The sequence below is a fragment of the Mirounga angustirostris genome, unplaced genomic scaffold (assembly GCF_029215605.1).
Source record: "Mirounga angustirostris isolate CCGP_5_RB_7025 unplaced genomic scaffold, mMirAng1.0.hap1 SCAF_3, whole genome shotgun sequence".
NCBI lineage: Eukaryota > Metazoa > Chordata > Mammalia > Carnivora > Phocidae > Mirounga > Mirounga angustirostris.
The window spans coordinates 28,622,806-28,640,173 of record NW_026991711.1 but is presented as its reverse complement, the minus strand read 5'-3'; the positions used below and the strand labels follow the sequence as shown (position 1 = coordinate 28,640,173).

The window sequence follows — 17,368 nt, the reverse complement described above, 5'->3', positions numbered from 1 at the left end:
GGCTTTGAGCTGGAGTGGTGCGATCTAGTCCTGCCTTTATCATCTTTTACTCTACCTTTCACCTTTTGTGGATAAAGATGTTGACCTAAGAAAAATGCATCTAACAGTCCAACTACAAGCGTGGAGACAACAGAGCTGAAAAGGTGGCAGAAATAGGTCACACTGAACTAACTGCAACTCTGGCTTCTTGTGGCCGTCCATCCATTGACTGTTCTTTTCCTTTTAGTCCACATACACTAACCAGAACTTCTAGCCTTTCTGAAATTTTACTTAGGATTTCAGGTATTCTAGCAATAGCTTTCAGATAGCTTTGTCAATGCATAAAGTAACAGTAATGGTTAGTTACTAAGTATTCTGTATAAAATAGTATTCTATACTAAAATTGTCAAATTAGCCATTGGTTTAAGTCTAGTTTTGGAAACATCATTTTCATGTTGCTTTACTAGCAAATAGGGAAGAGATAAATTTAAAGTGGGCCTACTGTCTTGTTCTCCCACTGCATCTTCTTGTGTGGGTCCTAATGAGCTGTGGATTGACTAAAAATGTGTCATCTGCAGGAAAGAGTTGGAAAGGGGTGACAGTGCCTCTTACACTGGGTCCAGGGGGGCAGATATGGGGCAAGACTCACTCTGTCTGTCCCTTGCCACAGGTCACAAGTCACTCCCAAGGCAGTGAGGGAAGAATCCTGTTGAGTCCTCCCCATGAAGAACCCCAAGTACCTGGCATCTTGCTCATCTCAGTTCTGTGCTTCTGTCACCTTGCTGGAGTGTGTTACTCTACTGTATTGTGGATGAGATGGTGGGAGCTGACTCGGGACTGGCGCCACCTTTCCCATTCTGGCTGACATGCTCCTGGTCACTCTCCACTTAGGGATGCGGGCCCCTAAATTAGGGAAGAAAGGTCCAACCTTCATACAGATTTTACTCAATCACAGGGAAGAAATTGGTTGCAGAGGTCCAGGCCTAGAGTCAGACCGTAGGCATCTGAGTACCCTGGACCCTCCGCCCTTCTCCTTCCTTGCTATGTGACCTTGGGCACGTCACCCAGCCTCCCTGAGCTTCATCTCCTATATTTGCCTATTGGGGTCGACAAAACTTATTTTGTAATATTGTTGTTAGAGTTTTAGTAATAATCTCTTATTGAGGACTTGGCACATGGTAGCTCTTCAATAAATGCCAATTCACAATCTCAAATGATTCTAATGTGATATCAAATATAATTCTTCCTAGTCATGCATTTCAGCAATTTGCCTTTAATACATACAACGGATTAGTGACTTTTCCCTGATTTTAAATGTGAGTGACACTATTGAGTCCACAGATATTTTAGAAAACTTGATTTTCAAGGTAATTCTTCTACTGGGCTGGTAACAGTGAAGTGGAAATTGCTGTTTGGTTAGCTGTAAAGAATATTCCCAAAGGGAGTATTGTGAAATATCAAAATGGGCAGAAAGAATTGGTGAGTGAATCTTAAAGTTCTTTTTCCCCCAAAGATTTTCAAAGAGAGATACATTTTGTACACTGAGGGTTTTAGTCCTGTCGTGTACAGATATTTTGGGAGATCTGTTATATGCCAGGCTCTGAGAATAACAAAAAGCTGTACTTCAGCTCCTAGCCTGGAAAAGTTTTCAGTCTGGTAGATAAAACACTGTATGTTGTATTATATTACAATGTGATGTGTTCCAGCAGAGTGAGCCATACCTGGGGGCAGAAGGATGATTTTGATGACCTCTTGCTGTCTATTCCAGCTGAATGGTTTGGTGATGAGAAATAAGGCACCCGGATATTGTGATTTGGGGAGGCCATTCCCTACCAAGACAGCACTGGGTGTTGTGTGTTAATGGGGGCAGGGTATTTAGGATAAAATCATCGTTAGGCACTTCCATTTTTGCAAGTGATTAGTGGCATTAGCATTTCCCATTTTTGAGGGACTGTTAACTCCTTATGGTTATGAAAAGTGTCTCTTCTCCGTAGGCTACTTTTTATTCTACTATTGAAATCATGACCATTGATTCCCATCTGTGTCCACAAAACTAACATAGGCAGGTAACCTAGAAAAGCGACTCTCGGGTATTTGCATGTCGTCCCTGCTGGACAAAGGGGTTGGGGCTGCCGTGTAGACTGACTCTAAGGGACTTAAAATGAAAGGGGGTTTGGAGGAACCCACCACCAAAGGAGGTTCTGATATAGGGAGGGACCGGCCTCTCGCGCCCCACCAAAACGGGAGCGGTTCTCAAGCTGTTTAACTTGTGATTATTTTCTCCGGTTGCCTTTTCTTTGAAAACTAATTGTAGATGTGAAATGGCCATGTTTAAATAATTCATAAAAAAATAATAAATCCAGAGGAAAGTGGCAAAGGTGCAGAGAAACCTGGCGAAGTACAAAGAAGGGGTCGGGCCCGGTGCGGTTTTCCAAGAGGCTCCCCTCACTCTAGAGTCCTTAATTAGGCCTGCCTGCCTGTTTGGCCCTGGGTTGGTTTTGTTCTTTCAAGAGAGCTGTTGACCTAATCCTACATGAGAACACACCGAGCAGTAGCTTCTCACAGTTCATGAAAACATTTGTAAATGCTGTTATTTGGGCACGGGGAAAAAAATAATCGGTACCTTCTGACTGAGGGAAACTCATACATTTATAATTGTATTTTTTATTGTTGAGAAACAACCTTTTAGCTCTACCAATTATGCAAACCAGTTAGACAACATTGTTTAATGTAGGCAACTAAATGCCCAGAAGATCCTTAACTAGAAAAACAAGAGCTTCTGCAAGTTTTAGAGATTCTTCCAACCAGACAATTAATTGAAGTAACTCGACGGTGCCTTTGTGAGGTTTATAGCTCCTGGAACTATTGCTCTGCTTACAGAAGCGTTTTAAATGTTACATCCTTGAAACTTCTAGATCAATTAGTTTGTGATAGAAGGCAATCTCGAGGTCTAAAATTACTTTTTTATGCTGATATATCATTTTCAGTAATAAGCTTTTTCTTTTCTTTTTTTTCTTTCTTTTTTCTTTTTTTTTCTTTTTGGTAGAACTAATTAGTAACTCCTGCCCTGGAGAAGCTGTTGCGTATTGGTTAGACTTTCACCCCCAAGCTTTGAGAGAACTTCTACCATGTTCCTAATAGCCCCTCCTCAAATGTGGGTGGGTAGCTAGAATAGAAGGGGGAAAAGTGGCTCAACAGTGCTAGAAGGAAATGAGTTAGGTTTCTCTATTCTTTTACACCTGCTACACGTGGCAAGGTTTTAGAACCTGTGCTGTTCAAACACCCATTGCTTCAACTATTCTCTATGCCCATTTTAGTTTCTCTTTTAAAAGTACCCTGGTGTTTCCTCTACCACATAATACCAAATATGCTTCTTGCCCGATGCTTTGTGATTGAGAAAGTGGTCTTCAAAGTTGACATTCAAAAATATCCATCTGGCTCCTTAAATACTACCATGTCTCTTTTGTTTTCCCAAGTCTCAGCCGAGGAGATGCTTGTCACTTAATTGCTGCTGAGGATCACAGATGATGGTTTATGGGTTTAGGCAAATTGTGGGCAGCACTTTGTTAACCAACGGAAGAGCATGCTGGTACTGGATAATTATCCTGTGGAGCTCAATTTGCCCTTAACGGCACCTGCCCGACCAGCATCAGGGAACCTGTTTCAACACAAAAGCTCCTTCTTGTTAATTAACCTGCGTGCACTTGTTACAAATGAAACCTATTTGTTTCCAGTTAATACATTTGCTGCTACTTTAAACATTCATTTATTATTATGCTTGTTAAGTGAAAAGTGGAGAAGAATGGTTTGGATGACTTCATCAGTATGCACTGAGCTTTAAGAGATCAGCAGATCGACTAAACATAACTGTCAGTTATGTTGTTACGTGTTCAGTGGGCCCCCAAATCTGCTTGAGAAAGAAGAGGTGCTCTCAACCATGAAAACAAGATAGGGGCGATTGAGAAGTCAGGCATCCATGATAGTAATCAGTGAATTTTCATTAGAGGAGAATTTTCCTAAATTTAAATGCAATTCGTGCAAAGCTTGGTTCCATTTCTCCATCTACATCATGACTATTTTGTGTCTGGCTGGATAAAAAACTGGATGCATGCAAACAGATGTTCAGCTGGCTTCAACCAAATGAAATGATGAGCCAAAATTAAGAGGAATTTGCTTAGTTGCTTTTAAGCAAAAGTAATTTGAGAATCATAAGGAAATTCAGATGCATACCATAATATGTCAGAAGTATGGTAATTGAAACAAACATGCATTCATCTAGCAGTTTTACATAAAATCTGGAATAAAATAGTGATTCTTGGAAAGGCTGTCAAAATTATCGCTTAAAATTTTGGCGATCTATAATCGATTTTAATTATTTGTTATTGTTCTCCAAAACTCATGTTGGAAAATTTCCTAAAACACATTTTTCTCAAAGTAAGAATAACTTACCTTACAAATTATTTAAAGAGGTGAAAAAATAATATTCTATGCCAATGTAAGGAAGGACTTTTAATTTTTATTTGGATGAAATATTGGAGTGCCATGCCTTTAAAATTTGCCCCTCAAAATATTTTCTTTCTGTTTTTGTTGCATCAAAAATCATGGTTATGTGACTTCAATTAGGTTCTCTTAACTGCATACGGAGTTCAAAGAACACTTGAATATTGATGGAAGAACATTCCCACAGCCACCAATCAATTACTTTGATTCTTGTATACAATACAAGAATTGTATGTGTGTGTTACATACAATTGTATGGGTGTGTTACAATAAAAGCAATTGTGAGACATATTCTGCAACACATATATCTATCAGTAAGCAGGGACAAGACAAAGACACATAATCTTAGACACCAATCTTAAAATTGGTCCAATAATGCGTTTTAGAATAGGTCAATACTGCCTGCTATATAGAGTAATATGTCTAATTTGTTTCTATTCATCATGATCGTGTAGTTAAGAACAATATGCTTAAAATCCCCAGTTGTCACTGGGAAGAATGATATGTAAAATTGACAAAAGAATTTATAAAATTGCTGTATGGGTATAATGTTTTGAAGAAATGGAAACACATCTCTGCATCCTTTTTTTCCCACGGACAAGCAATACTCTGGGTATGTTGTTCATTTGCATTAACTCGATGGGTAGCACACCTGAACGCCCACATTCTCTGCCTACCAACTCCAAAGAGACCATTTCTCTCTGCCCGGAAGGAATGCTTTCTTGCTGCCCCCCTGCAGCATCCTTCAGAAAAATTAGAGAAGAAATGCCTTGTGTTCACATCTTACCAAATCACTTTTCTTCTCAATGGGAATTCCTCATTAGCAGCGCAGGCAAATACTTATGAGTACCTACCCATGGCAAGTGCTGTGGAGATGGTACCAGGACTATAATAACATCCACTACCATGATACTGTATTTTAAGTTCTGCTATCACCAATTCGGGATGGTTATCAGGGGACAACAAGAAGGGGAAACATGGAAGTTCATCCTCTGGCTAACGTCCTCTGGGTACCTCACCCATTAAGAGAATGTAAATTCATTACATAACATATGACAAAAAGTACTGACCTGGGACTCAGGAAACCTCTCTTTGTTTTGCCTTTGTGAAGTAAGAAGCATCCGTGTGCCTGAGTTTATTCATCAATTCCTTCTTATGTAGCGCAACTGGAGAAACAAGGAGAAAACCCCAACAGGCTGTTTTCCTTTGCAGGACTGGTACATGTTGAAATCACAGGGGGGATGCTTAACTCCTAGAACACTAGGGCTGTGTTTAGTGTGCTATAATCAATATGAAATACCACATCGTTCTCTCATTAAGTGGGTATTTGGAAAAAGTCGTTACATCCTTAGGCATTGCTATAGTGCTAGGAAAGAACTTAAAAACTCATAGTGATCACTTACCTGAAGTCTTATATCATCTATTGTCTTTATCATTCTGATTAACCACACGTATACTGCTCTGAACTACTATGCACAACTACATTTATCTACTAACATCATAAATATTGCAAATATATGTTACTTATGCACATGTCTGGTTAGTCATCAGTGGAAATAAACTATATGGATCCAGTGCTCACTATAAACCAAGTTGTCATTGTCTACTATTTATAAGACGATTATAACACTTAAGTCCTCACGCCTTTGATTAATATTCTTGTTACTGATTTAAGCCTAGTCGAGTATTCACAGTCATTAGGCTCTTTTGGGTAGATACCCATAACTTCTAATAGAAGTAGGTGAGGTCTAAAATTCTTTCCACCCTCAAAACTTTGCTACCTAATGGTGTGTTACAATAAAAGCAATTGTGAGACATATTCTGCAACACATATATCTATCAGTAAGCAGGGACAAGACAAAGACACATAATCTGCTCTGTAAAAACATTATTTTATAACTTATTATGCAGATAAATGTGTGCTTACCAATTTAAGCCATACACATTGTGCCTTTTACCCAGTGGAGTGGACAGAATGTGTTACAGGATTCAGGTGGAAGATGAAGGAGAGTTCACCATGAATGGCCGTGGAGAAATGCAACACAAAAGAAGACAAACTTGACCAGACTCCTCAGAAAAGGCAGGTCTTAGATGAATGGAGTGGGGCCAAGGACGTCCTAAGCAGGAAAGAACCACCAAAAGTTCAAAGGTGGAAACCCTGCAGTCAGGCTTACATATTTATGGGATCACACTTTTCCTAAATCCAGCTGTCAAAGTTGGAACAACATTTTGAACAAGAGGAACATTACCATCAAATTATAGGTATCTTAGCAGCCATACCACCAGAATTAATCTATTCTAATAGGCCACGCAGGCATAAAGATTGTGGATTTCCTATTTTTTATAGGCAACTTGACTTTCAGTTAGAATATTTTATAACCTATTCCCTAAAATATGAAGGGCTGTGAAAACACTACCTGTAATCCCGTTAGCTGTGCAGTGTGTTATTACTGCTCACAGTGCCAAGAGAATAACGGTCTTTCCTATGTTCAGTCATTCATTCATTCATCCATCCATTCATTCAGCCATCTGGATCAAGCACCCACCATGTATCCAGCCCTGTGCGAAGTTGTAAGCAGTTTCAGTGAGTTGAGAGAAATGTTGCTTAGTATTCTTTACCACCTAGTGACTATGATAACATTAGTTGACTAAGGCAACTGTCCAAAGCTATGACCAGGGAGTGATGGGTGATGGTGGCGGGAAGGAGGAGATAGCAGAGAGCATTAACTGACTGAAGCACTAACCCCTACTGAGACCATGACCTGCGAAAATTCTTAGCTGTTTTCCCATTGGTAATCTGGAAGGCTAAGGTTACTTTTAAGAATGACTAGAGTCCAGCCTTGTTTGGACAATTTCCAAAAAGCAGGCTTACCTAGGACTCTCAAATTGGTTTTAAATGGGGTTCTGGGGCGCCTGGGTGGCTCAGTTGGTTGGGGGTCTGACTTTGGCTCAGGTCATGATCTTGGGGGGTCCTGGGATCGAGTCCCGCATGTAGCCCCACATTGAGCTCCATGCTCAGCAGGGAATCTATTTCCCCTTTCCCTTCCCCCTCTGCCACTTCCCCCTCTCGTGCTCTCTCTGTCTCTCTCTCAAATAAATAAAATTCTTTAAAAAAAAATAAAATATAATATAATAAAATAAAATGGGGTTCCAGTGTACAAAGTAGGAGGCCAAATGGTAACTCCATCTGTACACATTATTTGTTCTCATTTTCCACAGGCATCCAGAGAATTGACAAGAATTGCCAGTTGTTTTCCTGTCAGCACCATAAGGAAGTTGAGCTTCCAGGCTTCGAGTTACTTTGCCAGGGCAACCCTATGCCCAGATTTGCCTGGGACAGTCCAGGTTGTGTCAGTTCTCCAAGTGCGTAATTATTAATAGCACCTAATTTCCTTCTTTAAAATGTCCCATCGACACAATAAATCATGTGGTCAATTAATACTAGCTGACTTCAGCCTTGAATAATAGGGCTCTAAATCCACCAACAATTTGGGAAAGAAGACTTCTGATAGGTTAAAATCCTTCCAACCAAGGAAAACCACTAGAGGGTTTTCCTGAGCTAGTTACACGATACTAAAAAAGTTTGGTCAATACAACCAGACAGCTGATAAGTCAGGGACAAAATCACTGTGGCCTGGGGGTCCAGGACACAGACTGGAGCCAGGCAGCCAGATTCACAGCCCAGTTCTGCCACTTGCTGCCTATATGACCTTATCCTCACTCAGTTTCCCCACTGCAGAGCAGGGAGGCTAAGAGTATCTATCTCACAGGATTGCAATGAGGATTATATTAATTAATATATGTAGAGTGCCTAGAACAGTGCCTGGCACACTGTTGGTCACGTAGTAAGGGTTTGCTCTCATACTGTGTCATCCAAAAAGGTAGGCATGGGAGTGCAGATACTCTTCAAGATGCTGATTTCATTTCCTTTGGATATGCCCAGAATATGGCATTACTGGATCATAAGGTAGTTCCATTTTCAATTTTTTGAGGAAGCCCCCACACTGTGAGGCACAATGGCTGCGTCCATTTATCTTCCCATCAACAACACACATGGGTTCCCTTTTCTCCACATCCTCACCAACATTTATTATTGTTTCTTTTGTTTTCCACACTGTATTATCTTTCATTAAGTATAAAGACTTCCAGTCAGGTCACCTAGAGACCACTTTACCCACTGCTCTGTTTGGCTGCCAGTCTCTTGTCTCTCTCCTCCACAATGGTGAGGCAGATACCATTTCCACAGGGAAGAGCACTCCATGGTTTGTGGCCTCTGCCAGTTACAAAAACGCTGGATGCCATTGGCATCTATTGTGTGAACCATATCAAAAGAACCAGTGTGTGTGTCTCTCTCTGTCGGTAATCAGACCAGTTCTTCGCAGGTTCTCACCTCTGGTCACCATACACAGATTACCTGTGTCAAACTTGATGAAATCAGTCATCTTTCTAGCCTCCAAATCAATCTGAGTGGTGTCATTGACCTTGATGAAGGGATCAGGATAGCAGATGGTGTGAGCATCATGGGTCACCAGGTGAGGGATTCCTTTTGTCCCCACAAAAGTCTTTCTCACTCTGCACAACTTATACTGGCCTCCTCAGGTGTAATCTAGTGGACAGCAAAGCGACCCTTGGTGTCACGATCAGACAGAAATTCTCCCTGGTCTTGCCAATGCTGATGACATCCATCAAACCAGCAGAGTAGGTTGAATCAGTTCAGACCTCGCCATCAATCTTAATAAAATGCTGCATACAGATATTCTTGACTTCATGTCCTTAAGTCTTTTCTTTAGGGCAATGATGATAGGGAGACATCCTCTCAGTTTAGGGGGGCCGGTAGATGGACAAGGGGCAAACACACCAGCAGCCAATGCTTTGGAGCTGCTACACACATAGATGCTCCTTGGCACCCGGAGCCATAGCTGCGCTATGTTGGGGTCCTAGGATCGAGCCCCACTGCAATCCTTTGTCTTTTGCTTACAGCCATTCTAACAGGTGTGAGGTGCATTTCCCTGATTAGCAGTGTTGAGCACCGTTTCAAATATTGGTCATTTATGTCTTCTTTTGAGAAATGTCTATTCAGGTCCTTTGCCCATTTTCCAATGAGGTTACTTGGTTTTTTTGCTATTGAGGTTGTACATTCCCTGCAGCATTATTCAAAATAGCCAAGATATGGAAACAACTGAAATGCCCATTGACAGATGAACAGATAAAGAAAATGTGGTCTGTACATACAACGGAATATTATTTAGCCTTAAAAATTCAGGAAGTCCTGTCATTTGCCACAACAAATGGAGGACATCCTGCTAAGTGAAATAAGCCATCTGCAGGAAGACAAATACCACATGATCTTACTCACATGTGGAATATGAAGTAGTCAAAGTCATAGAAGCAGAGAGTAGAATGGCGGTTGCCAGGAGCTGAGGGGAGGGTGAAATGGGGAGATTTTGATCAAAGAGAACAAAGTTTCAGTTATGCAAGATGAGTAAGTTCTGGAGATCTGCTGTACAGCATGGTTACTGCAGTTTAAAAAACTGTACTGTATACTTGAATTTTGCTAAAGAGGATAGATCTTTAGAGTTCTCAACCTATACACACAACACTAAAAGAAAGCGAGAAAAGATAAACTGGTAGCTCTGTGAGGTGATGGATATGTCAATCAGCCTGATGGTGGTAACCATTTCACAATGGGAATGTTTGTCACGACACCAAGTTGTACACCTCAAATGTATACAATTTTTATTTGTCAATGGTACCTAAGTAGACTTTAAAAAAAGGTAGGCCCAGATGAGTTAACAGATCTTGTATAGATGGGGCCTTAATTGAGAAATGTCAACCCTTAACTCAATAGACTATAAAGCAAATTCAATCATCTTTGAAACCAAGGACAAGTTGCTATAAAACTTTTAAGATGTTTGGGATATAGGGACACCTGGGTGGCTCAGTCAGTTAAGCGTCTGCCTTCGGCTCAGGTCACGATCCCAGGGTCCTGGGATTGAGCCCCGCATTGGGCTCCCTGCTCAGCGGGGAGCCTGCTTCTCCCTCTCCCTCTACTTCTCCCCCTGCTTGTGCTGCTTTCTCTCTGACAAATAAATAAATAAAATCTTTAAAAAAAAGATATTTGGGATATATATTAAAATAAAAACAAAATTTTTATTTATGATAACACTTTGAGTGTATTTGAAGGGAAACCTTTTATCTCACTGACCCTACAGAAATATTACTATTTCCATTTTATTACTCTCAAGATATAAAGCATGCTGGTATCAGTATATTATAGTATCTGAAAATTTTTTATCTTCTAATATCATAATATTCAAAGCCCCCCCATTGACTATAAACTCTATTATGTCTCCCCAGCCCTGGGTAAAAGGTATCATATATATTTTTGATTTGGATATGCCTCCAAACCAGATAAATGTCACTGTAGACATCAGAGGCAGTATACGTTTATCTCAAAAAAGAATCACTGATAATAATAAAGGTCCATTAAATTGGTAATACTTAACTCTTGCCTCTTGAACTGGGATTAGGCTATCAGTTCCCAAAGTAAATACCTTGATAGAATGATCACGATGGAATTTAGAAATTAAATTCAAAAGACTATGTTAATGTAGCATAAATGGGAACATGAGAAAATATCAAAGTTGAAGTTTTTGTTGGAAGATGAATTTGAAATGATCTCTTATGCATATGCAACTTTTAATACATACTCTCTGAGGTACATTTACACTCACATTTAGAAGTCTAATTAGTAATGAAAAGGAAAGAGTTCATAATGATAGCACCCTTCTCTTAGGGTCCCTATTATAGATTCTGAAAACAAATTCATTAATACCTTAATATATGTGGTGTAATCTTCTGCACTTAAATACTTTAGCCCAAAAGATGTAAGCTCCCCCCCCCCTCCCTTTTTTCTTTGCATTTAATCTGTAAATTTGAAGCCTGGGGATCTTGTTACTTTCAAAGTCAGACTTTTGACATTTTTTTCCTGTAAAGTAAAAGATTTGGGGGGAGAAAAGTAGCCACCGTGCTTTGAAATACGTGCTTTTTCTAATATGTGCTGTTTCTTGAAAAGGCTAACAGGCATTTGGATAGTGAACCATCAAAAACACCACTTCTGAGGCTTCTCTTTTAGGCTATTATGTGTAGAATGCCTCTTAACCCTTGAGGCAACTCAACAATTGAGTTAAGGAGATTTTCATGTATCGGTTTTGCCTGTCACATGGTTGACTTAACTTCAGGATATACTTTGCAGCTGAAGGTTCATTTCCCTCCATTTGTTAAGTGGCTAATTATAAAGGTTCACAAAAGAATTGACACAAGGGAAAGAGAGGGGCCTGGCTTCTCTCAGCAGCCCCAAGAGGCCTGTATAAGTGTCATTTGTAAAAACAGAGCACAAATTAAGCAATGGCCATAATAAGCTGCCAGGAGCTGGGGTATAATGAAAGGGGAATTCTTATGTCGATGCAAAGCAGGCACTAAACTGCTGGGATTTTTTTTTTTTTTTTACATTGACAACTAACTCCTAATATAAGTCATCCTGTTTAAGTGTCTACGGCAAAAAATAAAATTTTAAAGCTGAGTTGACCATAACAAGCTAAATAAAAAGACAATTTTATCCCAGCAGCTGGGATTTGCAGGTTTATTTTCTCTCTGTGATATACTGAAAATACTTTTGAATACCAATAAAAATTGGTTTTATTTCCTGAATACACATGTATTTTAAATAAAGTTATTAGAACTAATGACCAGAAACAAGAGTGTGACATGACACATCTGTATTAAGAAACAAACATTTTCCATCAAATAATAATCGGCTTTCCTCTTTACACCCAGTACCATGAATTCTAAATACCAGTCTTTTTAACGTGTGAAAAAGCATAAACAACAAAGAAAACTCCCTTTCCTTAGGAGTGTGATAGCTAATGAAACAGACTGGAAATTGCTACATCGTTTCTACCTTTCATCAAAACATCCCTGTGCATAGTATTCACATCATTATGTAAGACATTTGCAAATATGTATAATGCTTTTGCCTATGGGAAAACTCTTCTGCTCTAATGTATTCCTGAAAGATGAATGAACAATTCTTGAGGTATGATAAAAAGATTCAGAGGGTTGGATAGAGCAATGATATTAAAGCCACAAGCTCATCATTTAAATTTTTTTAAAAATGTCAACGGCTAACACTGCAGGTCTCTGTTTTACTTATTTTTTTTTCTCCGCAAACTCACCACCTCTTTTCCAATTCCTTCTCTGATCCAAGATCAGCAACCCCCAACTTGCTGGAGGCTGCCTGCTTTGATACTTTAGCGGGGATCCTGTGAAGCCAGAAGTGTTCTCTGGCTTCAGATCTCTGATCTGGATTTTTGCCTGATTTGAGATTTTCAGTAGCATCCAAAACAATTGTGGAAACTGGGGCATCACCAGATATCCATCTCATTACCAGCTGAATTTAGTAATCTGACCAGGAGCTGACGCTTAGGGCATATGTGGGTTCCACTGAGACTGGAATTGTAAAAATGTGAAACGAGTCTTCATCAGATTTTTTAAAGCAAAGGGAGGGGTGACAACAGGACTAACAGACTAGAGGAAGTCAGAACATTAATGCCAGCAGAGCTGGAGTCACGACACAGGTGAGCCCCTGAGAGGTTCTGCCCTTGGAGACATCAGTTATCCGACGGGTGCAAAGCCAAAAAGATATGATTGGGCTAAAGGTCTGTGTATACAGTCGTTGAATTTCCCAAGAAGACTAGAGTTTTATTTTCTGAGTGAAACTGAGTGGAAAGTCTCCAGAATTCGAGTACAATGGGTACACAAGGGGTCAGGCTCAAGGTGTAGGGCTGAAAACAGTGATTTGATTGAGAGAAGCAGGTTCGGAGAGTCTTTACCACCAATCAGAAAAAAAGAAAAATGGAAGGACTCTTCTTTGGGGAAACTGAACTAACTTTAAAGAGAGCTTTTGATAAAAAGGTCACCTTGCTTCCTGATGAGTCCACAGCGAAATCCATCAGTGGAGAAGTCCCATCCACACACAGGGAGCCTCTGATTTGCCTTTAATGCTTCATTCATAAACATTGACAGACAATAGGGGATCATCAGGCATTTGAGCAAAGCCTCCAATATGAAAACGAGGATAAAAATAATCATACAAACAAAGGAATCCAGAGCAGACAATGCAGAGTACAGAAGAAATTTTAAAAAATAATAATATCCTGGGAGAGTCAAGAAAAGATATTATGTTCATAAAACAAGAACTGAATGCTTTGAAATAGAACAGAGAACAAGAAAGAGCTCTTATAAATGAAGACTAGGAAAGCCAAAATAAAAATGTAATAGAAAGGCTGATAAACACAAGAAAATTTCCCAGAATATATGTCAAAAAGACAAAGAAATGGAAAGTGGTAGAATAAAAAAGAAAGTAGCCAATTGAGAAGATATAATGTTTTATTAATAAAAGGTCTAGAGAGAATAGAGGGAATGGAGGAGAGGAAATTATCTAAAAAATAACACAAGAAAAGCATTCAGAACTGAGGGCATTTGTCCTCAGGTTATAAGAATATTGTTAAGTACCCAGCCCAACAAATGAAAGAAACAAAACAAAACAACAACAACAAAATAAACCAAGGTATATCAGCATGAATTTTCACAACATTAAGGACAAACACAAAATCTTATGTCTTAAATTCAAGAAAGAAAGAAGGAAAGGAAAAAAACAAGGAGAAATAGATTAAGAAAAAGACAAAAGACAAAGCAATAGATCACATATAAAGAACACAGAATCAGAATGGCATCAGATTTCTCAGAAGCAACATTGGAAACTAGAAGAAATGAAAAAAAATTGCTTTCAAAACTCTATGTCAAATGACTTTAAACCCCAAATTTTATATTCTGAACATTCTTAAATGGGTCCGAGAGTAGAATAAATATATATTTAGACACACCAGGACTCCCAAAATTTTACCTACCATCAGCCATTTTTAGGAACCTACTGGAAATTATAATCCAGAAAAAGTAAGAAATGAATCAAGAGAAGAGATCCAGAATATAAACACTCAAATGCTAGAGTGAAAAAAAAAAAAGTCCTGGTTTGTTTGGAATGCTCTTGGTTTAGCCCAATTGTTTTGGCATAATTATTAATAGCACTCCTTTTATTCTCGAAGGTGTCCTAGCTATTTCTAAAAGGTGGATACCTAATTTCACATTTTATGACATTTCAAGACTTTTAACCAAATTTCTCCATTTTGACTCAATGTCAAAAACCATGATGCAAACAGTGGCTTAATTTACATACAATCTGAAAAATAGATCAGAAAATACACACGATTATCTTGAAGCTATGAGATAATTATGAGTAAACCTCTCATTAGCAGATGCAGCTTTCCTCCAAGTAAAGTTAGTAATTAAACAAAAGAAGAATATAAAAAAATAAGGTTCCAACACTCATAAATTTCACTGCGATGTTTTCCCCATTTTTGCTACTCATATAGGTCAATAGAAAATGCTTACCAAAGATTACTTTCATAATAAAAGGCATCTGTAAGGGTGATCATGAGATGCTAGCACATGAACCCCAATGATGTAATCTTCAAATTCTTCAATTTACTGTCAGTTGTCTTTACAGTTGCCATGTGGATCCCTTTATTTGAAGCCTAAAAAAGGAAAATGTCTAAAGTGTATACATGTTTTTAAAGATGGGCCAAACAGAAAAATTAACTAGGTCAGAGATTGCCCTACCCTGGGCATTGTGCTAAGTGCTATCCCTGCACGCAGGGGATGGTTATATTCATGGGCTTCAGAAAGTCCAGTGCTCGGACTAGCTGTGTGACTTTGGGGATATTTACACAATCCCTCTATGCCTTAGTTTCCTCATCCATGAAGGACACAAAACCTCACAATTTGGTGTGCTTCCGATCAAAACGTTTTTCTGTTTACATTTTGTTATACGGACATTTTCCAAATACGGTTGCCTTACTAAGCCTTTGTCGGAGTTGTCTTAATAATGTAAGTTAGGTCTTCGTTCCCCCAAATACTGGAGGATGCTATACTGCGTAGTTTAAATTATGAGTGCATAGTGCGCCATTCCCCTAGCCAACAGAAATGAATATAGAAGGGAAGATACCTATGTGACTGTCAGCCACAATTCCCTTTCCTTTTGACCTGGAAGAATGAACAAGCAAGCATAAAAAACTGGTCGAAGACCTCACTAGGCTGCTTGGGGAAGCCTTGGAGTCCAGGCCCTTTTCTATGGACAGAGTTAAGGAGAGTAACCAAGAAGCCAAGAAGGTAGAGGATAGAAGAAGGTGAAGTATCTCACCTGTCCCATTATGATCTACAGCTGGTACCTGTTTTCCCGAAGCCATGACGAGAGGTTGTGTGGTCAACAGGAACATGGAGTCATGCAACCAGATAATAGGTGCATGTTGACAAGTTTCTTTTCAAAGATGAAATGATAACTCACTTTCTAAATACTTATCAACATCTTAAAAATGTATAAGCTATGTGATAATTTAAACATAACTGTGCTGACACCATTTATTTTAAGACTTAAGGATAAAAATATATGGTTTGTTGTTTTCTTTTTTTCTTCCTTTTTATATACGTGAAGCAAGTGATGATTAAAGAATTGAAGTTTTCTGGTGAATGAAACAGCCAGACCGCTTTTCATGACAAAGTTGGTAATTAGAAGGCCAATTTAATGGTGAATCAGGCAGAAATATTCAAACCATGACAAATGACTTTAATAATGCAGCTTGCAATGCTTGAACAGAAATAAATTTCACTTCCTCAAACTCTCGCCTTTTCTGCCTGCCTGGAAGATAGAACTGTCCAGGAGGTATTTTGTACCCTTTATTCAGTAAAGCTTTTACTAGATTTTAAGCGACCAAATAGCTTGCAAATGCAAAACATCATTCAACTTCTTATGATTTTTTTTTTCCTGAAGGTAGACCGTGTTCAGAATTCTGAGTAAGTCAAGATTTATTTTTCTTCTGTTCTGCTTAGCCCTGCAATAGTGTTTTATTGTTGCCACTCTGACTTGAGGTATTAAAGGGAGCTACATTGGCCTCAAAATTGAAAGCTAATTTTGGTGTTTGTCATAAGTTTGTTAAGACCACATGCATTCCACAGTTTGAAAAATTTCATTATTCTGTCCATGCTGGGGCTTCGTAATTGGATAGTAAGGATGTTCAAAGACTAATTTAGTGAATTGCACAATATTTTAAATGGAATTATGCAGGTTTATGGGTCCTTAGGGGATTCAGCTAGGAGCCTCTCGAGAAAATCTGTTTATCAGTAAATGATATTAGCAGCTTTCACCTAGCTTTTGTCTTCATTAAATTGCTGCTCCCCCAATTGAGGGTCACATCTGAGGCCTGCTTTGATAATTTGTCATTATTGTCTTGTTTATTGGAGCATAAAGTTGATACAGGCCAGGCTGTGCTGTTTATACACAATGTGCAAAGAAGTTTCTATTAACAATTCCACCAGTGCTACATCAAAGTGGAATTTTTCAGGGTTTAAGAAAGGGGATCATTTGTCGCATTCTAATTTCCTCTAAAACTCTCTGAGTACATGCCATGCCCCCTTCTCTCATATGTATAACCATAATGGCCCTGCTAGAGCCAATCCTCTGCAGACTTTTTAAAAAATCCATTCTTATCTTTAAAAAATAAGGTTGAAAGTTGGAATTCTTTCTATAATATCGAGCCATCATGCAAAACCCAATCCATGCCACAGACATCCCTTAAAATATGGCATTCACCCATAGTGACCATTAACTATTGATCTTAAGAGACTTGGGGTTGTAGATGAACTATTAAGATTGTTAAGAACCATACTATTTATTGTAGCACAGGCCCGCATACTTTCCATTGCACTTGCAAGTTGT

The 17,368-nt window shown here is 39.0% G+C and overlaps 1 pseudogene; it reads right to left on the bottom strand.

Moving 5' to 3' along the window:
* Positions 1–8,649: 8,649 nt before the first annotated feature.
* LOC123838687 (small ribosomal subunit protein eS4, X isoform-like) lies at positions 8,650–9,534 on the bottom strand (annotated as a pseudogene).
* Positions 9,535–17,368: the final 7,834 nt, after the last annotated feature.